Here is a 17,116-nt window from a genome sequence, read left to right as displayed (position 1 = left end):
CACTTCAGATAAATTGCTTGTCCTGTTATTTTTCCATAAATGGCATCTGATCACTGTATCACCCCAGATGTAAATCTAGGACAAACAATCGGTTCATTGGACATGATCATTATTACTACTTAGACATAAGAAGGAATGTATATGTAAACCTATGCAACGTGTACCATCCGATACACCTTCCCAAAGCTGGTTATATCCACCTCAGTAGCTCACATTGAAGTCAGTGGAGAAGAATCAGGAATTCTTGACTGAGATCGTTGGGGATCTTTTGTATTGCCATCAAGTTGATACTAAGACAAAATATCTATGCTGAGAAAAGCTGTCATTTCCTAAATGGGTCAGACAGAATAAATGCTACATGAATGGTATCTGCTTGCGTATGACATTGTCTGCAGTGAGCAGATGAGCAGTTTGTAGGATTCCACAATGTAAATCACTTACCTTATAAAGCTGTGGTGCAGCCAATGTAGATGGGCAGAACTTGATCTGGCCCTGAAACTGATCAATACCAAGGTGAGGAAAGATTGCCACTGTGAACCAAAAGAATATGCCTATCCAGTTCCTATCTTATACTGCGAATCTGACAGGAACCTGACTGTACCTATAGTGAAGATAAAGGGACTAGGAATAAAAGAATTAGCACCTTTTTAACAATGTGTTTTGCTATAGGTTATTGTTAACAATGTTGCTGGCATATTTACGTTATGGTAATTTTTTGCTTTGTAATGGCGATGGTGTGTGGCCTCATGGTGGTGGAAGTAGATGCTGCCAAACAGGGCCGTATTTACAGTTTGTCCTAGGAACTTTTAGTGCTCACGCCCCTATTGGTGACTAAAGTTAAAACTATGGCCTATACAGCTATTGTTCCCAACTCCCCCAAATAGATGCAGGCTCAGCTGAGAATGCTTGGGTTTTTGTTGGGGAGAAGGAATTAAACCACTGCCAAAAGCATCTAGCAGAGGCTTATCTCCCACACGAACATATATGGCAACAGAACAAAGATTACTGTACTCTATAATACAACATAAACACAGACACGGTACCAGAACCAGGCTTATTACATAAATATGTTACCAGAACCAAGATCTTTATATAGATATGACACCAAAGCTAAGCTTATTACTCAGATACGGTACCAGAACCAGGCTTATTACATAGATATGACTACAGAACTAAGCTTAGCACATAATTAACTAGAACCAAGCTTACTGCATAGATAGTTTACTAGAACCAAGCTTACTACATAGACATGGTAGCAGAACCAAGATTGCTAAATAGATAATGTAACAGAATCAAGCTTATTATATAGATATGACAACAGAACTGAGCTGTTTAATAGAACCAAGTTTACTGCATAGATACTGCACCAGAACCAAGCTTACTACATATATACAATAACAGAACCGAGCTTACTATATAGATACAGTAATAGAACCAAGTTTATTACATAGACAGAGAACCAGAACCAGTCTTTTTACATAGATATGTTACCAGAACCAAGTTTATAACAGATACGATACCAGAGCCAAGCTTGCTACATAGATAGTGTAACAGAACCAAGCATATTACGTAGATAGTTTACTAGAACCAAGCTTATTATATATACACGGTAGCAGAACTGAACTTATTATGTAGATAAAAATGGATCTACCAGAAACAGAGTATAGCAAACATACAGTTATGTCCCCTTTTTGTAGTAAAGTATACTTCAATACAATACATAAAGTGGTATAAATATCACCAAAGTTACAGATTTAGAAAGTGGCACAAATATTCGAGCATCTTACAAACAGAAGTGCTTTTAGGCTGGGTTCTCACTGAGTGTAAATCCCAAGGAAATCAGGCCCGCATGGAAATACGAGAAATAGAGCTTCAAAACTTCGCCGCCTGTAGTCTGCTGCGGCCATCTCTCCCCATACACAGGAGAGATGGCCGTAGCAGATATGGCGCTAAAATTGACATGCCGTGGTTTTGATTTCTGCGTGGCATGTCAGTTTCAGTGCAGCTTCTCCGCAGTGTGTGGATGAGATTTTTGCAAATCTCTTCCACTTTGCTGCTTTATCCCGGGATTAAAATTGCAGGCAGAATTTACGTGCAAAAAGTCTGCACAGAAATTCCGCGGCAATTCCGTCCAGTGGGAACCCAGCCACAGTACAAGTAACATGGATGAGATTTCAAGAAGCTTTATCCACAGGCTGCGTGAAAAATCTTCATCATAAATTGACCTACACTGCGGATTTTATTTGCACAGCGTGTCAATTTATGCTACAGATTTTCAGTGTGGATTTCACTTCTTCCAATGATGTGAAACACATATTGATAGTGAATCTGCACCTTGTTTCTTCCTAACACACGGGAGAAATATTTTCTATTGGTGGAGTTTCTAGCAGCCATAGTGGGCGCAGCAGTAATGAGCTTAGGAACAGAATACCTGGACTGAAACCAACACACCTAATTATTCATGACCGAGAGCTAAACTTAGATGAAAGCAATCTCAAATGACAAATAATATTACTTGATGGGGTTTATTTCACCCTAATTAATTCAGCAATAATAAGTGGCTAGAGCTGTTTTTTATGCTTTTGAGGTTTTTAGGTGCTTTTTAGGTGCTAAGAAGAAAACGCATTTCAAAAACCGCATACGTTTTATGTGTTTTGGTCGTGCCGATGCTCACAGGTGAAGCACGCTCAAAAAATAATGTGTTTCACCTGTAAAAACTACATGGTCAAAAAATGCATCACAAAACCGAGGACATTTGTGGTAAAATGCATGCATTTTTAAAACACATTTCATCCTGCAATTAACAAGCATCTAAAAACACTGCAAAAACCCCAGCATGGAAAACTGACCGACAGGAAAATCTAAACACGAGAGGTGGAATTAATCCTGTTGTCTTGACCAATGCAAGAGCTTTACCTGAACCCTCCACTGCCAATCACTTCACAGCCACCTACTGAGGATATAGAGAATGTACTGTATATACGTTAAGGGGGTGTATACCATAAAAATAGACTATGAAAAATGTTGTGGAGAGGGAACCAAACATGAAGCACTTCTGTCCTGAGTGACAAAACCAGGCACAATAGCTGGCACAATTTGATCTATGTATTTATCCAATAAGGGACTGTTCACACAAGCACATATACGCCGCATTTTTACGCCCGACCGTATATACGTGACCATCTGAGGCATTGGTTTCCAATGCATTTGCTCAAATAGGCGAATATACTTAGCATGAAAATGTCAACCCGCTCAAAATAGAACATACGCGACTGAAATACATCCGCGTATATACGGTGGCCAAAGAGATAGTTCTGGAACTATCTTTTGGCCAATATACGCCAGCGGGGAAAAAAGGGGGTGAGAGGCATTTTTGCAACGTCCAAGGCTAAAAAAGCTTACAGGTGCCTCTATATAGGTATTGGAAGGCATCACAAGGATTTTTGCAGAGCGAGGGTTTTTTTGGAGTTCAGCAGAAAAACGTCCATTCACACGGTTTTTTACGGTGTCGGCGGGCAAGCGTAAAAACATCTACACTTGTGTGAATGAACCCTAAAACACATATTTGTACAGTCTGACACTCAGCTCTGCTTCAGTCCATCATGAAAACTACAGTATTGGCAGACAATGCACCTTCTTATAAACTTACGTAACTTTTAGACTATCGCCTGCTTGAGACTACCATTTCTGAGACCTGTTACGCCCGCCTGGCGCACTAAAGTGCCACTCCTCAGAATGGGCGCAAACGACTCCTATTTAAAACTCACTGTGATGCATAGACCAATTGCACCTCTCCAGGCAATAATGGAAAGACCCCTGTCCTTTACTAATCAGGGAAGGTGGGGAACCCCTGCCTGAAAGCATGGTAATCGTCCTGATAAGGTCGACCCCACTGCCTTCCTCTGGGAACTAGCTATCCCTGATTTGGGACCTGGAGATTCACTTAACACAGGACAGGACACTGTTCAACACACACAGAACAGGACTGCACATAAAGCACATCTGGCACCTTGCATACCAACGTACAGTGTAACACATACCGTATAGAATAGGACTGTTCACAGCCCATGTCTGGCCACTTGCACAGATATACAACACAAGTCACTGTTCACATCAACATATAACAGGTAGTGCATACGCCGTACAACAGGAACCCCACCCAGAGCTCACATGCATACAGATGGTAAACCACAGCCAGTCCAAGTGTCCTCACACCAGGGGAATAGACAGTCAGCCACCATGCTGACATAGGGAGCAGTGTCAGGCATCACCCATCTGACACACAGATAGGACATCAGACATCTGGGGCCGCACCTGCCCAGGGATAGGGAGAAACCTGCAGGCCGTCTGCACGTGTGTGGTCACCATACCACACATTTCACAATGCGCACACCCCAGAACACAAGGACACTACAGTCAAGCATGCACACACCAGCTCTGAGTGGGATTAACACTGAAGAACAGAGGCGTAACTTGAAGCTCCTGGGCCCCAATGCAAAACCTGTAACAGGGCCCCCAACTATAATGCTTTATTCATAGTACTGGGCTTCCTATATGGAGAAGAGAGGCCTTATGGGCCCCCTAAGGATCCTGGGCCCAGGTGCAACCGCATCCCCTGCATCCTCTATAGTTACGCCCCTGCTGAAGAACTAAAATGACCAGCAATCTCTCCCAAAAATTTGCTGGTATTTATCTACTGCAGACCAGGGGGATTGGCTGATGGAAAATACCACACCCAGCCAGCTCAATTAACCCCTACCTGTGAAGATGAGCACCAGGAAGCCTGTAGAACCACAGGTCCCAGACGCACTACCTTACCAAAATCTCTAAAACTATGTCCGTTCTATACCTGATGCTTCCGAAACTTATACAATCAATTTTAAAGGTAGCTTGAAATTAACCTCGTTCACAGCGCAAATATGTTGCGCTGAGGTGAGCGTATTTACTCATACGCTCGTCTAAAGTCGTCCATATTTTGGAAACATGGGAATAAATGGCCTCCAATTGTCAGTTGATGGTAAAAGCCATGGACATTTTTGAAGGCACTGTTTTTCTTTAAATTAGCTAATTTATGACCGCAACAAAGTCCAAAAATCCATGAATTTAAATGGGGAAAGAATGTTGTCCCCCAAAGTCTCGTCGGTAGTCTCTAAGTGCTTACAGCTCAGTGAACGGTTTGTATGTGTAAACAATCACACAAGATTATTGGAACAATCAGAACTCGGATTGAATGTTGAGATATTCCTCACATACAGATACAACATACTTATAGAATGTCACACGTATTCTGCAAAGCTATAACTGTATGCAATACTTTTTGTTCTCCTAGTCTATGAATATTTGGGAGACAGATCTGGTTCTTGACATGGATTATAGGAAAACTCAGTGATTACTGGCTTTAATTTACTCAAAAGCACATTGTAAGGCCGACTTCACAAGGGCAAGAAAATCATGTAATCGCAGCATGCCAATCTTTGTGCATGTTCTCGTATCACATCTCCCATTGTTTTCAAGGGGGCTGGACGTCTACTTCTGCTTCCTGCTGGATCCACTTCTGGTTTTGACTGAAAAAAACTGCATGAAAAACGGACTACAAGTCCGTTTTCCAAAAAACGTATGTGTTTGAAGCTACCCTAAGGCCGGCTTCACACTTGCGATATCGCTGCTTTTTAACGCGATTGTCAATGGGACTTTCCAATGTTAAAAACACCGCACAAAAGCCGCAAAGCACAAACCTGAGATTTTTGTGCGATGCGTTTTTAACATTAGAAAGTCCTATTGACATTTGCGTTAAAAAAAACACAGCGTTATTGCAATCGCAAGTGTGAAGACCCCCTAAGGCCAGCTTCACACGAGCTTATGCATGTTTGATGCGCATGAGAGACGCACTTTTTGCTCCTGCATGTGCGTATTTTACTGTACTTTTTGCACGCGTGCAAAACCTGCGCGGAAATTGACATGCAGTGCAGAAGTTAAATCCGCAGCATGTCAATTTGAGGCCTCCTTCACACGAACAGTTTTCTGCAACTAAGTTACAAAAAAATCACAATTAATAGAACCAATGATTTCCTATGGGAATCTTCAGATGAACGCAGTGGAATTCAGCCTATCTTTTGGCAGAAAATCGCAGAAGCCTATGCGAGCCTGCCAGCAAAGGGAGCTGCAGAGATTTCCCCGCAGTGGGGAGAGAGGGGTTCCCCTGCAGGTGAGAATAAGGGATTTCCCAGCAGCGCGATGCTGAGGTTCCCCTGCAGGGGAGAATAAGGTATTCTCCAGCAGCGCAATGCCAGGGCTTCTCTGCAGGGGAACCCCTCCATCTCCCCTACAGGGAAACCCCGGCATCACGCTGCTGGGGAATCCCTCCATCTCCCCTGCAGGGGAACCTCGGCATTGAGCTGAGATGAAGGGAGTCCTCAGCGATGAAGGGAAGCCCTGGGCGAACCCTCTTCATCTCTGCGGCGGGGCTACCCTTTACTGGAGAGAGATGAAAGGGGTTTCCCAGGGATTCCCCCCAGCAGTGCATCTTTTCGGTCAGTCCCAGCCATGTGAACGGCCCTGACCCTCACAACTAGTGCTGCAGAAAATTGTCCGTACCGCCGATTTTCTGCAGCGCTAGCTGCAATTTTTTTGCGAAGCTAGTAGCTGTGTAAATTCCACACTTGTGTTATTGAGACCTTAGAAACAGATATGCTACATAATCCACTTCTTCAAAATGAGGGGGGAGTTCCGTGTCAAATCCACGTTAAAAACCACATCAAATGGTGTGGATTTTGATGCAGACTTTCAGCTGCAGATCTGCAGCAGAATGTCCGCTGCAGACATTTTGCAGCAAATCCGCAGCATGTGAACATGCCTCATCCACACGGGTGTATGCATATTTCAGTCCATGAAATACGCAGCATTTGTACTGCGCATAGATATGTGTATTTAGTGGGCATGCTTTTTTTTACGCACATATTCGCTGGGTTTTAAATGCACAAAAATACAACAAGAAGGTCATCTGCTTTCACTATTTTTTAAAACCCCTTTTTCCTGCCACCATGCATAAAAATGCAGTGATCCTGTAAACCTAGCATATGTGTGAGAGTGGCATAAGGCCGGCTTTACAGGGGTATGTTTGCTAATATGTGCTATTTTCGTGTGCATGTGCCATAAAAGATTTAAATCAATGGGTTCTATTTATTGCACATTGCGTGTGCAAATTTTGCACACATAATACGCAGCGCAAATGTCTTTGCTTGAATAAGCCCTAAACAACTGGCTTTTCACATGCATTTATTGGGTATAAAGAAAAAACTATACTCCAAAAAGTCTAGTCATAGCCCTAGGGGCTTATTTAGATCAGGGGTCCCCAACCACCGGTCCGCGGACCGGGCCGTTACGGTAGGTGCTTAGCACCGGTCCGCGGCACCGCCGGGAACTTTTGTTCTAAACACAAGGCCCGCTGCCTCGTGTTATGTGGCCCGCAGCGTGCCGACGCCGCTCACCACTGAAGCGATTACCAGCTGGGGTGGTGCGGCTCCCCGCTGGTAATCACGCTGTTGCCACTGATCCCGGCGCACACTGACGTCAGTGTGCAGCCAGGATCCTCCTCCCCGAGTCCCCTGCTCATTAGTTCCACAGGAGAGGACTCGGGGAGGAAGCGTGCTGGGCTACACACTGACTACAGTGTGCGCCGGGCTCAGAGCAAGCAGAGAGGGAGCGGCGCTGACAGCAGGGAGGAGGTAAGTATATGGGTTGGGGGGGGTGCTTATTACCAGGGGGGGGCTGTTTATTTCTATGGGGTGGTGGATGCCTATTACTGGGGTTGGGGGAGGGCTACTTATTACTGGGGGGAGGGCTGGTTATTACTGTGGAGGGCGCTGGTTATTACTGTGGAGGGGGCTGCCTATTACTGGGGGGGCGGTTCCTATTACTGGAGGGGGGGGAGGGCTGCTTATTACTGGGGGGGGCTGGTTATTACTGTGGAGGGGGCTGGTTATTACTGGGAGGGGGGGTGCCTATTACTGGGCGGGCTGCCTATTACTGGGGGGGGCTGCTTATTACTGGGGAGGGGCTGCTTATTACTGGGGGGCTGCTTCTTACTGGGGGGCGCTGCTTATTACTGGGGAGGGGCTGCTTATTACTGGGGAGGGGCTGCTTATTACTGGGGAGGGGCTGCTTATTACTGGGGGGGCTGCTAATTACTGTGGGGGGCTGCTAATTACTGTGGAGGGGGCTGGTTATTACTGTGGAGGGGGCTGGTTATTACTGAGGGGTGGGGCTGCCTATTACTGGGGGGGGGAAGATAAATTATATGCTGCCCTATGTGTGTGCTTGGGGGGGGGATGAATTATATGCTGCCCTATGTGTGTGCTGGGGGGAGATAAATTATATGCTGCCCTGTGTATGTGCTGGGGGAGGGAGGAGATAAATTATATGCTGCCCTATGTGTGTGCTTGGGGGGGGGGATAAATTATATGCTGCCCTATGTGTGTGCTGGGGGGGATAAATTATATGCTGCCCTATGTGTGTCCTGGGGGGGGGGGGAGATAAATTATATGCTGCCCTATGTGTGTGCTGGGGGGAGATAAATTATATGCTGCCCTATGTGTGTGCTGGGGGGGAGATAAATTATATGCTGCCCTATGTGTGTGCTGGAGGGGAGATAAATTTTTGCTGCCCTATGTGTGTGCTGGGGGGGGGGGGAATAAATTATATGCTGCCCTATGTGTGTGCTGGGGGAGGGGGCGAGGACATAGATTATATACTGCCCTATGTGTGTGCTGCCAGGCGGGGGGGGGGGGATATATTATACTGCCCTATGTGTGTACTGCCAGGACATTCTAAATGTCATAATTAAATAAGTATGCACTAAACTCCAACCCCCTTCATAACCCCACCCCATATAACCAAAGCCTTGCCCATGTCCCGCCCCACCCTGCCGGGCCTTGTAAAAATAGTCTTGCTTGAAGCCAGTCCCTGGAGCCAAAAAGGTTGGGGACCACTGATTTAGATGACCGTATATCGGCTGGGTTTTCATGCCGAGCCGATATATGGTGTCCTTGTCTGCAGGGGGGGGGGATGGAAGAGCCTGGAGCAGGAACTGAGGTCCCGCCCCTTGTCACTATTTGCAATGGGAGGGGCGGATCTAAGTGGTGATGCTTAGCTCCGCCCCGTCTTACCCCCTCCTATTGCAAATAGTAGAGAGGGGCAGAGAGGGGGCGGGAGCTCAGTTCCTGGTCCTGGCTCTTCCATCCCCCCCCCTGCCATCAAGGACACCGTATATCAGCTCGGCGTGAAAACCGAGCCGATATACGGTCATCTGAAATAGCCCTAAGCTAAATGTTCTGCTGAGGCTTCACTCACATGGGAGGTGACAACTTCAGCCAGCGGTGTCATAGCCATAGCGCGGCCAAAAATCGCTGTGAACGAGAGGCAGCAATGACCAAGTGATGGCTGCAACTCCCGTTTTAACACCCATGCAGACGGCTGAGTGTGGTGATTATACACCACACCCGGAATACCTTCGGGCGGGGGGGAGACAATTTAGCACTGCTAAACTGCCTCTCCCTCTCTGGCTGTCTGCAAAGGGAGGGGGCGGGAGCTAGTGTGCTAAACTACCTCCCCTTGTCGGCTGCCGGCAATGGGATGAAACGGGAGCTTAGCAGAAATAGTCCCTCCCCCTCTCTGCTCCAGCCTATGGGAGCTGCCAGGAAGGAGGCGAGACTTAAGCACACTAGCTCCTGCCCCATACCATTGCAGACAGCCGGAAATGGGCGGAGAGGGGGAGGGAGTTTAGCATTCACGCTAAACTCCCTCCCACCTCCCTTCTCCAGCAGCTGTCATAGGCTCCCATAGGAGTCAATGGCAGTGGCCGCCGTATTCTGGACGGAAAAGATAGTTCCAGAACTATATTTCTGGCCGGCGTAAAAGCACCTGGCCGGGATGCGCACCGTATGCGCTATTTTGACTGGTTTGGTGCTTTTATGCAGCGGAAAAGCGCCCATCTAAACACATCCATTGGAAAGCAATGCATCCGATGGGTAGTGTATATCGGCCGGCCATGAAAACGTGGCTGATATACGTCCGTGTGAATGAAGCCTGACTGTGTAATAACTCGAGACCCTTTCAAACTCGAGAACACTTATCACTCAAATAATCGTTGAATCGTGTGAAAGTGAACATTAATCATTCCGTGTAAACATAGTTAACCACTGAGCGATAATCCTCGTTCACCGTTAATTTAATGACGATTGTTTACTCTTTCGCAAACAATACCTGGACATTTCCAGACTCTCCTGACAGACCAAATAAGACCTGATGTGTATCACATGGGCGTAGTTGTAATACAGAGAGAACAGAATCCATTGATTTCAGTAGCTTCATTCACATTCGTGTATTTTGCGTCTGCATTTTGGTTTGTGCAGGAAAAGAATACATCTTGAACTCATTAAAGTAATAGGTCTTTCAATGGCTGAGAGCATCATTGACTACAATGGGGTCCGTTTGGTTTCTGCTCATCTGCCCGGCTTTTAGGCCTCTTACATGCAACTAACTATATGCGTTTTTATGCTTGGCCGTACTCTGTGAAAAATCGCATGAAAGAAGGATAGCCGCGACCGAGAACTGATATTAATTAGCGTATTGTCAGCCATTCACACGGGCAGCTGCGGCGTATCGGCAAAAAGGTACGCTGCAGCACGCTGGGCAGAAATCCTTGCAATTATTGCTAATTCTTAAATAGAGCCAGCGGTCTTCTTTTCCAAGCGTTGGACGCAGCTAAACTCCCTCCCCCTCCATTTCTTTTTCAGCTTCCATTGAAGTCTTTGGGACCTTCTATCGTATCTCAGCCAAAGTTAGAGCAAGACCTATCTTTTGCTGCTGCATATAAAATCGGTCGCCATTTTTGGTTGTTGATGTCCTACTTTTCCTGGCGCGATTTTTTTAATGCGCCCAAAAATTGTTCAATTGAAGGAAATCCATTCCAAAATCGTTCATCCATATTGAAATCCAATGCTTCAGATTATCGCAATTTTTGGTTACAGGTACAATAGCTACGTGTACGAGTGTGAATACGGCCTTAGATGGAAGTCCTATCTGCAGCGGAACCACTGAGTGGAGGCTCTAACGCAGATATCAAACCACCCTTAGATCTCTTTCATGCGGGAGTTGCAATTGTTGGCTGCCCGCCCGCATGAGCGGGAGAAAGCCGCGACCAAATCACAGCTAAATCTCCCGTTTTCTTGCCCGTTCACATGGCCAAGCTGCAGTGTATATATGGTGCAGCCCAGAATTCCGTAGGCTGGGGAGAGAGACCTTAGCGCTGCTAAAGTCTCTCCCCATCCCCTTGCCGGCTGATAGTGGCAATAGAAGCTCCCATAGAAGCCTATGGGAGTTGCTGGCAAAAGAAGGGGGAGGGACTTTAGCAGAGCTTGCCACGCTAAGTCGCGAGCCGCTACTAAACTCCCTCCCCCTTCCCTTTTCTAACAACTCTCATAGGAGTCTATGGGACCGGCGTAAGTATTCCCCCTAAACATAGGACAAGTCTTTTCTGGCAGTGTGTAAAAGTGGCCGTTTTTGGAATGCGTACCACATGTGCTATCTTTTTCGGGCGTCCGATTTTATGTGCCCGAAATCGCCCATCTGAACAGATGCATTGGAATCCAATGCCTCAGATGGGCGCGATTTTTGATCGGCGTTTTAGGCTGGTTTCACACGGGCGTTAAATCGTGCGAAAATGCCGACTTGTGAAACCCATGATTTTCAATGGTTTCCTCCCCATTTGCGATGTTTTCACTCATGCGATGTGGCGTTAAATAAAAAGAGTCGCAGCGTATCCTATGGTTCTATGTTTTGCTCTTTTTTATCGCCCATGTTTCCCTGCGGAGTCTTCGTTTTTGTTGCATTGTAATGCACAAACCTGCGATGCACTGCGTTTTTTAACATTAGAAAGTCCTTTGGTCTTTCATGCGAGAGAAAATTGCAAGCAGCAATGTTTTTGAGAAAAAAAGCAGCGCCAACGCTCAAAAAAAATTGTGTGAACAAAGGCGCTATTTTCTTGCAGCGATATGGCGATCGCCCGTGTACGACTACCCTGTCACACGGGCGTATGTGTGCAGCGTTTTAGCATCTGCAATATGCAGCGAACAGAACCTTTTGATTTCAATGGGTTTGTTCACATAAGCATGTTTTGCGCGTGCGTTTCATTCACGCAAGAAAATACTGTATTTTCCTGTGCATTAAATTGCAAAAATACTAATTACACTATCTGCCTATCTCTATGTATGTGAGCGGGTGAGGCGCTCCATGGGAATGCGATGATGCGGTGTGACCGCGGTTTACAATGGCGCCCAGTTGTTTCCACCATTTGCCTGGTTTATGACGTTCTGTATGTCTAGTTACCCCACTGCTCCTCATACACAGCCATGGGATGGGGCTTATCACCTCACACACAGCAGCCCCGTGCCTGGCCGGCTTCTTCCCGCCCTCACAGACAATGCTGGGGATGTGCACCTCCATCACACCACCTCAACATGAGGGGACATTCACATTTACTGCAGGCCGGCCGCTCATTGTGTGTGTTACACTGTACTCATGTCAGCCCCACAATACATTCCACTACAGCACGTATAAAGGCCCCTAATGGATGCCATGAAGTGAACGTAATGACACAGGGTTTTCAATGACCTCCATTTCATGAAACAGACGCCACTGCGGTAGTTCTACCCTCATCATGTTATTAACCAATCAGCTCTCCCCATTCTCAGGCCACGCCCACGCAGCCACCATTTTGTGAAGTAGTGATGGGTCGACTGTAGCTGCGAGTTTTGGGAGTCGGTTCCTTCTGGTGAAGGATGAGTCGGCTCGGCTCTAAGAACCGGGAAGGGTTACAGCCTGAAAGCTACAGGCTGTAACCCTTCCGCAGCTTGAGAGTCCTGGGCCGGCATAGCGCATATACCGTAGCAGAGCTGTGAGCGAGGCACAACACACTGAGCCCACTAGGGGATTTCTGACTGACAACAACTCAGGGGCTTTCCGCAGTGACAGGAATAAGACAGTAACTATGTTCATGTGACTATGGAAAGTTTATAGCACGTTGTTTATTACATTCACTCCCGAGTCACAAGTTGTAATAAAGAGGATAAAATAACCTGTGATATGGCCTGCGCAAGCGCAGAGAGTCTAGGGGCAGAAGCATGGAGGCCGGATTTACATAGGCGTGTTTGCACACGCAATGCGCAGTGAATAGAACCCATTGTTCACATGCACAATTCTGTCACGCACAAAAATGCAGCATGTTCTATTTTATTGCGCATTTGTGCTGGAAAATAGAACATATAAAACTAATTAGGCTAATTAGCTATTTCAAAGTACAGGACTGCGGCTGCGCATTTTCTGTTTTGCACATGCACACAATTTGCACGTGCAAAAAAGTACAGTAAAAATCGCAGTAGCGTGCAGAAAAACGCAACCGCCGATGTGTAAAAACAGCGCAAATACACACGTGCTTGTGGGGTTCTGGGCCAAGACTAACCTCACACGGGTGAGCTCGATATGGGGCGGTGAATCCTGTGAGGCGTTATCGTGGGAATTTTGGTGCGGATCTGCACCGAAGCTGTGCCAAATTCTGCACTACTTGATAACGATTTTGACACTTTTTTTTCGTGTTTTTTTCAAGGGTTAAAGCCAGCTATGGATACGCGCCAGATTCCGGGACAAAATCTCAACCAATTGTGCAGATATTTGGTGTGGATCTTTGCAGTGGAAATTCCGCATCATTTTCACGACATTTGAGCGCACTGTTAGGCCGGGTTCATACGACCAAGGTTCTCGCGCAAGAATTGTGCGTTGTGAGATGTACAAAGCTTTCACAAATATGAACCCCATTCTTTTTCCTCACGTTGTACCACAATGCAACGCAGAAAATAAATTGTTCTCAATGGTGCCGGCGGCGGGGGGCACGTGACTGCGATGCGAGTTTTTTTTTTATTGAAAACAATAGGAGACACCCCGCGAACAGCCGCAGCAGAGGATTCCTACTTCCCCAAAGTGATGCACGATGGTTTTGCGCAAGTGGAAAAAAGTAACACCTGCTTTATTTTCCTGCGTTTTTGCACAGCAAAGATCCCCGTAGAAGTCTATGGGAGGTCCGCAAATATACAAGCGAAAGTGAGAAACAGCGCAAAACGCGGGGGGAAAGAACATATCTGGACCTTATTTTAGTCCACGGAAAGGGTGTGTCGTGGGCATGTAAACTGGCCCTGTGTGCGCAAAAAAGGACAATACTATGTGCAGAAATGCGTGCAAAACAATCTTTTTTTATGTACAAATACATTGCGCTGCGGCAAGCGAATTTGTGCATGTGATCATTTGAATAACCCCTTAGGCCGGTTTCACACTTGTGATTTTTGTGCGATGCAAAAACCAGTGAAGACGCAGAATTATTCAACCCATGCTTTTCAATGGTTTCCTCCACATTTGCAGTTTTCACTCAAGCACTATTGCATGAAAAAAAAAAATGGCGGCATGCCCTATCTTTCTGCGTTTAGCTTTTTTAAAATCTTCCACGTTTCCCCATGGAGCCTGCTTTATTTGCATCACAAAGCATGAACTTACGATTTTCATGCGGTGTGTTTATAACATTAAAAAGTCCTATTGACTTTTGCGCTAAAATAAAACGCGGCTAAATCGTGCTCAAAAATTGCAAGCAGCAGCAATGTTTTTGTGAGAAAAAGCAGTGCTGACGCTCAAAAATTGTGGTAAAAACACCCCGTGATTTTGCCACCATTTTCTTGCGTCAAAATCACAATCTTGCGTGAAACCACCGTTAGACAGCTTTCATGTGAGTGAGTTGCCGGGCGACTTTTCCGTAACGCACCTTGTATCTACTTATTGGAAACCCCCTTTGCGGTACTTTCACACCTTGTGGATTTTGGTGCATATTTTGCGCTGCTGATTTTGACGTGGATTTTCGGTAGTGGAAAATCTGTACCAATTCCGCTACATGTGAACGTACCCCTATGCCGTGTCACACGACCGTATGGTAATGCACTGTGTAATAATCGCATTGTTTTACCGGAGTATGGAACTGCGCATGCCTGCGTATTATTGCGTTTTTACTTGTGTATGCATGCGAATGTACAGCGTATTTTACGCACGCTGTCTTGTATTGGTTTTCTGGTTTCTTCTTTTTTGTCTCCTAGCAACATACGTTAAAAAAAATGTAATTACGTATGTATAGCGTTTCAAACGCACCTATAGAGAACAACAGGGATCTTTTGCGCGTAATACACCGTAAAGTAGAACATGCTGCGTTCGTTTTTAGGTATGTATTATATGCAATAACTATGCAAGTGTGAGCGGAACAATGAAAACCAATGTACTCTCATTGACGACATTTACCGCGCATTAGTCGCGCGTAACTTGCACATCCGATATGCAGTGCAAATCCGTTGGTGTGAGCCCGGCCTCAGCGTTTCTTTACGTAGAATTTCTGCGTTTTCTCCAGACATATGGCAGTTTTTTTTATCCGCTTTATTAGTTATGAATCACTAACTTAGTAAAAGCTGTTTATTACCGCGTATTAGGCTTGTTTTTTCGCAGGCGCGTAATACGCAGAACTAAGGCTCCATGTATTTCAATGGGGCCTCTCACAGTAGCGTTTTTGCGCAGCGTATTTAAATAGCAAAATCGCACTCTGCATGTTCTATTTTCAGCATTATAGCGCAAATTTCATGCACTACATCGCCCATTAAAATTAATGGGTCGGTAAAAAATGCAGTAAGGGCTCGTTCATACTACGCACGCGGTGAATGCAGGCAATGAAGGTCAGTGTTTTTTCATTCTTCCATTCACACCGGCGTGTGGGCACTGCGTATCAATACAGAGGAGAAATAAATCGCAGCGCGCTCTATTTCTCCGTGTATCATACTCCGCCCTTGTATGGGCTGCCTATGAAATATCCATACGCAGGCATTGAGAAAGGGCAGCGTTTCTATCTGAACGGAGCGGGAATTGAAAAATTTATCACGCTGCGCATGTCCGTGACGTCAGATTCCCAGGCATGTGCAGTGCCAATCGCAGCCCATATGCGGTTTCTGACGTCTCTCTGCCGGCAGAGCATGTAGGCAACAATGTACGCATACGCCGTGTGAACAAGCCATAATACTGCGTTTTTATGCACGTTACTATGGCATCGGGAAGGAGAAAAAAAGTCGTGACATCAGCAGCAGCTATCTGGCCTGCATTGTTACTGCGCAAAAATACACAGTACAACGCGGGCAAACGTACGCAAAAACGCAGCTCTATACGCAGTAAAAGGGCTTGTTCGAAAGTGCTGCGGAATAAGTTGGCGCTATACAAAGGCCTCATGCCCACGGGCGGATCGGATTCCCATGTATCCCTATGTGTATGCGTTTAATATTGTTCGCCTGTACGGAACGTATGTTCGCGTGAATGAAGGGAGGAGATGACAAGAACAGGCTGAGACGTTTGTGCTCGCCGCTCGATCGGCTTTTTTTTCCGATAAAAATGGCCGTTCACAGGCTTGCGTGTAACATCCTTAGAATGGCAATTAAATGCCTAATTCGGGCGAGCGGTCTTCTTTTTCCTGCGTTGCACGCAGCGTAACTCCCTCCCTTTTTTTCCAGCTGCCATTGACGTCTATGGCAGCTTTCTGTGTAACACGGACAAAGATAGAGCAACATCTATATTTTGTGCAGAAAAAAACACGTTCGTCGGAAAGAATCAATTGAAATAATCGAAGGCTTTTTCACGTGCGGAATGCCTTTGCAAGTACTCTCATCGGAAATTAGCCAAACGCTGCTCAAAAAAGCGCAGACTTTTAACCAACCCTTGTGTGAGAGTGGCCTAGTAAACAGTAACATGTACACTCTGCAGAGACTGCACTTCCATCCAATAGATGGCGCTGTAGAGGTATTGTTCTATCTTTCTTATTTGCACCAACATACAAATGACAGACTTCCTGTCATTGCAAAAGGCCCCTTGATCTGTTGTCTGTCTGAAATCCCTCAGTGGGTTCCCTTCGTGCCGCCTCCAGAAGGGAGGGCAGGGCTTCACTGGATGCCTATTCTCCTGTGTGTATTGAGAGGTGGTCATGTGATGTAGACCACGC

This window comes from Eleutherodactylus coqui, chromosome 6 (assembly GCF_035609145.1).
Source record: "Eleutherodactylus coqui strain aEleCoq1 chromosome 6, aEleCoq1.hap1, whole genome shotgun sequence".
Classification (NCBI taxonomy): domain Eukaryota; kingdom Metazoa; phylum Chordata; class Amphibia; order Anura; family Eleutherodactylidae; genus Eleutherodactylus; species Eleutherodactylus coqui.
The sequence above is the reverse complement of the archived record's forward strand: the minus strand, read 5'-3'. Positions refer to the sequence as shown.